Source organism: Equus quagga, chromosome 9, assembly GCF_021613505.1.
Source record: "Equus quagga isolate Etosha38 chromosome 9, UCLA_HA_Equagga_1.0, whole genome shotgun sequence".
In the NCBI taxonomy this organism is placed as follows: Eukaryota; Metazoa; Chordata; class Mammalia; order Perissodactyla; family Equidae; genus Equus; species Equus quagga.
In genome coordinates, this window is record NC_060275.1 from 24150198 (window position 1) to 24158165 (window position 7968).

General features: G+C 43.3%; 1 pseudogene; it reads left to right on the forward strand.

The window, feature by feature from the left end:
- LOC124244979 (uridine diphosphate glucose pyrophosphatase NUDT14-like) overlaps nucleotides 1-4024 on the forward strand; it is a 121207-nt pseudogene extending 117183 nt beyond the window's left edge.
- Nucleotides 4025-7968: the final 3944 nt, after the last annotated feature.

Here is a 7968-nt window from a genome sequence, read left to right on the forward strand (position 1 = left end):
GTGGGAATCAAGCCTCAATGTCTACAAAGCAGTAATGTTGGAGAATTTGAAAGAATAGATATGAAGTTAAAAGGAAAGAAAATGGAGCATTTATTGGATACCTGCTCTCTGCTGATCATTGTACTAGATACATAAAACTGTTTCCTTAGTTGATTTCCAATATCACAGGCAGAAGAATGTGGGTCTAGAGAATTATTAAGACTTGTCTTATATCACAGTAAGGGCTAATATCAGGGCCAAGATTAGAACCCAGAGAATAGTAATGAAATTTTGAGCCCTCATCTTTTTGGCAGTAATCTCCTACTCATCAAGCAGGAAACGCCCTGGTTGGTCCAACTGCTGTTGCACCCATGTGGAAAGAAGACAGTCCCTCCTTTCCTCAACATCATGAAGGGATCCTGCAACATGGCAATTCCCACTCATACTTCCACCTCCATAGTTTTGTAACACATGCTACACAGTACCTGATACAATTTAAAATACAAAAGGCAATGAAAAAGTCATAAGGAACAAAGAGGAGATCTAACCTCTGGCCTTCATTTTACCCTGGGAGGAACTAAGACCCAGCAAATCTAAGTTAATTTGCCCAAAGTCACCAAAGTGACAGCTAGGAGAAATATGACCCCTATTCTGGGGCCCATATTCCAGCGTGTTTTGGGCAAGAGACTTAGAGACTTAGAGCTTTATTTTTTCTGTTATCTTTGGTCTTTTGGAGACTCTATAGATCAGTGGTTCTCAAACCTAAGCAACCATCAGAATCATCTGGAGGGCTTCTTAAAGGATAGAAGAATGGGCACCATCCCAGGATGTCTGACTTGGAGATCTGGTTGGAGCCCAAGATTTTGCCTTCCTAACAAGTTTCCAGTGATGCTGGAAGAAACCAGATTCTTCTGGTCCAGAGACCACATTTTGAGGACCCCCTTTGTAGAACTGATGCTGATTTCAGTGCTTTCACTCTCTACTTTAGCAGAAAAGTTCCTCCTTCCAATCTGTTGAGAAGAGTAGTATAAATTCTGATCACACTTCCCTGAAATTGCAAATGTGGAAAGAAATATTTTTGGACAGGTGCAGTAATGGTATGGACTCTTTCTGGGAAACTTTTGGACAAAACCTGTGCATACAGTGGAAGGACCCTGGAGATAATGAGGTCCTTAATTTTACCTATTCCATATTATTTCAGAGCAGGCACCAGCAACCTGTCAGAGCAGTGCTTCTCAACCTTCTCCATGTCAGGACATACCTAGAAAACGATGTTTGTACAACACTGGAATGAAAATGTAGGCTCTACGTAGCCAGACGTAGCCTACCAAGGTGTTCTGGACACCCAGGCTATATGGCTAAAGGGATGAATATTTTCTTCTACCTGAACCAACTCATGTCACATGGTTGGGAAGCTCTCTGTTAACAGAACCACAACAAGCAGGACACGTGAGGTATGGTACTAAGATTAGGTCTTTTAAACACAGAAGGCCTACTGGTTCTACTGGCTTCCTTCTTCTTACTGATAGGAAAGGAATCTCAATGATCAAAAGTAGTTAAAATACAAAAATCTTAAGCAAGGAGAAAAGAAAAGTTGTTCAAAGTGTGAACATTTTTGCTAAATAGTAACTAAGGATACTAGAGCTCAGAATTCCTTCCAAGTTCTTAAATTCTGTCCCTGAATCTTAAGGTACTGTCTTTTTTTTACTGTATGAGAATAATTTGATGAATTTTTTCATGTCACCAAACCCCCCTTGATGCTGATTTCATGGCATCTAAGAAAATATTGCATGTTAGATGTACCATTACAGCATGTATCGCTAAGAAATAATTCTGCCACTCAAACATGTGGCCCAATGCCTTCTTAACATCCAAAGGCAGAATTTTAAATTTACAGAAGGAGCTCTTTTGAACTCACTTTGACTTAGCCAGTTTCCATATATTACTCTGTGTATCCATCAAGAGGAAAAATAAGCTAATCCCATCACTACTTCACATTCTGCATCTGACACTTATCAGTCACTTCATGACTTCTCCATAATACGTGTCCTTTTCCACTCCATACCATGCCTTAGTTCATCACTAATGATGCAACTCAAAAAAAGATTAATGAACTATCATCTCCAGGGTTTTCTTCCAACCCCTGTTCATTCATTCTGCAAGTTTAGATGACCATGCCCCAAATGACCAGCAAAGCCCAGTACCACAGGCGTAGTATGATGGAGAGATGTACCCTGAATTCACAGATGTAAAAATATTTCTTAAATGTGTCTGGGAGTCGATGAAATACAGAAAATTCCATCCAATATTGCTGGGAGCTCACAGAGAAGCAAGGCCCCTGAGTTTAAGAACAACCACACTTTTGTTTATGGAAGGGTGCCCATTCTCAATGTAACAAAGCCCCTTTATGAGACGAAAAACCAAGTGAAATAAAAATATAAAAGTCCTTGGATGCCTTCTCCATCTTCCAGGAATGCATGGAGCACAGACAATAATAGGCCAAGTAAGAAAACACCTGAATGGATATGTTATATATAACCAAATGCAGTTACTTTTAGTTGTAAACATCAAAACACAATCAGCTAATTTATACCCATAGGTGGCCGTCTTGTGGCATTCACATTCCAGGCACATTCTCCACATAAACCAACCTTAGTCCCTCATCAGGGGACTGAAGGATCAGAAGTTATATTCTCCAGACACATACAATCTGAATGTTCTGATGTCAGACATCTCTTATTACAAGATAAATTCATGTTATTTTGTTAAATAATACCCAATATTATAGTACCAGTTAAATATCCCCAATATTGTAGCATTAGCTTGGTGGCTCCTAGCTGGGAAGAACCCTCCCACTCCCACCCTCTAGACACTTGAGAATGGCTGGAGACATTTTTGGTTGTCATAACTGGGGAAAGGGTTGCTACTGGCATCTAGTGGATCGAGGCCAGGGATACTGCTAAACACCTTACAAAGCACAGGACAGCCCCCTCAACAAAGAATTATCTGGCCAAAACTATCAATAGTGCCAAGGTTGAGAAACCCTGCTTAACGCTTACCAGTTTACATGCTAAAAATCAACTGGCCTCAAAAATGCTCCCCTTGCTCTAACTTTCTAAGTCCAAGAAACAAAATAGAACATGCCTTTAAAAATAAGAGTATCTTATCTCTCATAAAAAGAAGACTACAGAGGGCTGGCCCTGTGGCGCAGCGGTTAAGTTCGCACATTCCATTTCAGCAGCCCGGGGTTGGCCGATTCGGATCCCAGGTGCGGACCTACACACTGCTTGTCAAGCCATGCCATGGCGGGCGTCCCACATATAAAGTAGAGGAATATGGGCATGTATGTTAGCTCAGGGCCAGTATTCCTCAGCAAAAAGAGGAGGATTGGCAGCTGATGTTAGCTCAGAGCTAATCTTCCTCAAAAAAAATAAAACCCTACAGAGGCCTCAAGGCCCACGTGGGTCCCAGGCCCAGCAGCCGTGGCCATAGTGTAGCACATGGAGGGGTGGCCATGCATGCTGCACTAAGGCCAGCACAGCACCCAGAAGTGCAGGGACTTCATGAAGACACATGGCAGTGTGACTCTTCTCATGTTCACCTCTTCCCAGAGGAACCTGGTTTTGGTGAAGCAGTTCCGGCCAGCTATGTATGCAGGCAAGGTGGACACCACTTCCTAGGGTCCCTGGCAGCCGAAGACCAGGAAAGGCCCCGGGAGCTGCAGGCAGCACTGCCTGGCTTAACCAAGGTGATGTAGGAACTGAGAGACAGTCTCTGCCTGGACCTCTCCAAATAGCACTGGGTCACCATATACAAGTCTGGAGTGAGACTGAGAAGCTCCAGCTAGACCATGTTCTACACAAGGGTGACAGACACCCAGTGTGGTGGCCGTGGGGAGAAGGTCAACCCCATTGAGGTCATGCACCTGCCCCTGGGTGGCATTCTGGCATTCATGGACAACCCAGATGTACCCAAGACCCTCAGTATCATCTTGGGCATCTCATGGTCCCTCAGTTGCATGACCCCTGGCCTGGATTCCCAGTGAGACTCTAGAGGGCAGGATAGAGGCTGGCCCTGGCCCCTCATCCTGCAGACCCAATAAAGGCTTCCAATTAGCTTTAAAAAAAAATGTCTACAGATAGATATAACCAAGGTGGTTTACCTCAGAAGCTCAGTAGCTTTAGGTTCACATATAGGCAGCTTAATGCTAGGGGGATTTTTTGGCTCCCCCCTTATAGTCACTGTGGCAAACTGAAAAAGGAGCCCTCCCCCCGCCCAAAAATATTCATATCCTAATCTTTGGAACCTGTGAATATTACCTTATATGGTACAAAACGGTCTTTGTAGATATGGCTAAGTATCTTGACATGGGGAGATTATCCTAGACTATCCAAACAGCCCTAAATCGAATTACCCGTATCCCTATAAGAGGGCGGCAAAGGGAGATTTGAGAACACACAGAGGAGAAGGAGATGTGAAGATGGAGCAGAGAAAAATTTTAAGATGCTGGCCTATGAAGACTGGAATAATACAGCCTTAAACCCAGGAATGCCGGCAGCCACCGGAAACTGGAGGGGGCGAGGATTCTCCCCTGGAGCCTCCAGGGGCTTGATTTCAGTCCAGTGATATTGATTTTGGACTTCTGGTCTCCAGAATTGTGAGAGAATAAGTTTCTGTTGTTTTTAGCCTCCAAGTTAGTTACAGCAGCCGCAGGAAACTGATGGAGTTACAAAATGGCCACCTCAGATCCAGGTATCATCTCCTCATACAACTGATTCTGAAAGAAGAGAGAAAACTTCTTTTCATGAATCAATAACCGTCTTCCTTGAACAAATAGAACTAGAGAGGAAAATCTTTCCCAGGAGCCTCCAGAGAATTTCTCCTTAGGTCTCCATGGCCAGGATTAGGTCACATGCCCACAGCCAAGCCAATCACAAGAAAAGGAAAACAACATAACCCCGATTAGCATAGATCAATCACGGTGCATGCTCTTGAGCCCAGAGAGGTCAATGTTTCCTGAGTGTATTGTTATCTGGTCAAAACAAGACTTTGTGGACAAGAGAGAAGAGTCTGTCTGTCTGTCCCCTTAGTGCTCAGCACTTGCCCCAACCTTTTCGTTCTGTCTCGTGTGGCCATGTCTATTGTAACAATTCTGGGACCTTGACTGCTCACAGGAGCCCAACTGTTCTCGCAGAGGCTCCCCACCACTGCCACCACATGGGGCTCTGCAAGACATCACTGTCCTACCCTCAGCTCCTCCATCCCAGCCACAGGACAGGCCCGTCGCTTTCACATAATGGATGAGTCCATAGTGTTAGACTTCATGGTCAAGAAACAAAGTCCTCCTCATCATGAGGGAGCTGTGATTTGAAATGAGAGTGATTTATCACCAGAAGAGAGATGAGTGGGAAGTAAGATCAATACCTATTTGGATTCACTTTTACTTATATCTGTTTTTACAGATTTGGATTTTCAGTGAAATTATTTTAGAAGCAGCAGTGGCCCAATCTACACCAAACTAACTTGGACTATTTCCAAAGTTCTCTGTGTCCAGCAGAGTTTAAGATTGCATCTCTCTCTCTCTAAGCCTCTTCATCATTCTCCTTCAAGTTCTCACCCACAGCTGCAGCACAGCATTAATAAAAGCCTAACATAGAGTATTCTCATTTCTCAGCTTTGGTTCTTGAGAAGGGGCGGCAGGTCTAGGCTAGAGGCTGGTGCACTGTAACTCTGCTCTCCCACACTGTCTTCCCTCTGCTGCTCTAGTGAGGGCATCTGGGCTGGAGGGCACTAGCAGAAGATGGTACCATCAAATAGTAAGATGATTATTAAATTGCAAACGTGACCTGCATTTCTAAGGTTACCATGACTTGGCCACTGTGAAGCTGTAAGAGGAGAAAAGATTTGTTTACAAGGTGATGGATTATAGGCAAGAGACTAAAACCCTGTCAACATCTGTAGCGTACCCATTTATTAATGTCCATCATAATAGTTTAGGACCTTGCCATGTGTTAAATACAGTCTTGAAAATAGACCTCCTGGGCTTTGGAATCTCTTTCTAGCATCACTATGATAATTAATGTCTCTCGACAGGTTTATCATTCTCTCATTCTCTGGACATATTCTGAGCACCTTCTACGTTCAAGGTACAGTGGCAGGCACCAGGATATGGAGAGCCTCCAGGAAGGGCTGGAGAATCCTCCAGGAGTTCACAATCCACTGCTGTCCTTCCTCAATTTTTATTCTTAAATTCATGCTTGCTACATGTTTTCCTAGTAGACTGTTTGCACACACTCAAGAATATTACGTCAAGGGATAATTTCAGCAATTTGTTTTAGAAAAACAATAGGAATCCTGAATTTTAAAAAATGTTTTGCCAAGCTTCACCCTCCCCAAACCTGCAGTGATTCTGTTCAATACTGTCTGGGTGAACGGGGCATGCTCCTGGAGAATCTGTGGTCTGAAGAAGTACGTTAAAGCTATGGTGCAATGAAGTAATTTTCCCCAGGTTGCCACACTCCTTGGTCTCCACGGCACAGACAATCCAACAAGGCACATCCTCCATGAGGTTATGAAGAACACAACGTGCTTTGGTAGAGGCGCTCTGCTTATTGCCAAACCCTGGGTTTTCTAACCACTTTGTATTCAGTCAGAGATCCAGGAAGTTCAAACCCAGCAGCCAAATGCAGAACAGCTCAGCAGAAGCAGTTTACCAGGCGCCATCAGTAAGGTCTTAGGGAACTTTTCATTCCTGCCATCCTGGAAAAGCATATGCTATAGCAGAAAGAACACAACCTCTGGCAGGAGACCATCCTGGGATTATATCCTGGTTCTGTCAGTTGACTAGCTGGGTTTGCTTGGATAAGGAAAAGTCCGAGCTTAATTTCTATCTTTTGATTACTTTACAGCATGGGAATTATCATCACAATATCTACAGTTGAACCCGCTGGTCAAAGACCATTTATAGATCACAGTTCATCTCAAGTAGAAAGCCTGAAAGATCATCGAAGACAGTTTGTATACAGGAATCTTCTTTGCTTGAACCAATTCCCTAGTAATTAACTTCACTTTTTTCCTCTCTAGATACAATCCAGAACTCAGGAACTTAGTTCTTTATGCTCGCCACTACAGCATGTTGGATATCTCTTTACTTAGATGCTTGGATACCAGAAAAGAATAAGAATTCTAGCTCAACAATTTCCTTCCTTCTTCCTTTTTCCGTATCATCAAAGCTGGTTCAATATGTAACAGAATTGCAAACTTTTATATGTCTAACTCCTTAAAGTTTACCAAACCCTTTTACATACGTCTGTAGTTCTTAAATGTAACATCTTTCAGAATCAGCTGGAGGACTTGTTAAAGCACAGATTACTGACCTCATCCGTGTAATTTCTGATTTACTTGGTCTGGGGTGGGACCTGAGAATTTGAACCTCTAACAGGCTTCCAGTCGATGCTGACAGTCTGGAGACCACACTTGGAGAACTCCTGACATATATCATCTCAAGGCTATTTAAGGAAGTGGGCAACTACCTACCAGCAACTGCAGGATGCTATGAACGGCAGACCTGCTTCCCACATATTGTTTGTGTTCCTTGGCGGAAGTCACTCCTTCAGGTTTAAACAGCAAGAGTCCTACTAAAGTGAAAATAGACTATCTGAGATGAATAGCTACAGCAGCCATAATCACCATGGTCATTTTTTCTCAGATGTTTTTCCTTTAGGTTAGCTCAGGGATCAGCAAACTTTTTCTTAAAGAGCCAAATTCTATTTTCGGCTCTATGGGACACACAGTCTGTTGCAACTACTCTACTCTGCCTTTGCAGAACAGAAACAGCCATCGACACTGGGCAAAGGAGTGGATTTGGCTGTATTCCAGTAAAATTTTACATTGCCAGGTCATAATTTGCCAACCCCTGGATTAACTTGATCATACTCAGGGGGCTTAAGAAAAATACAGAGAGAAGGCCCTGAATCCTTTTTCAGACAG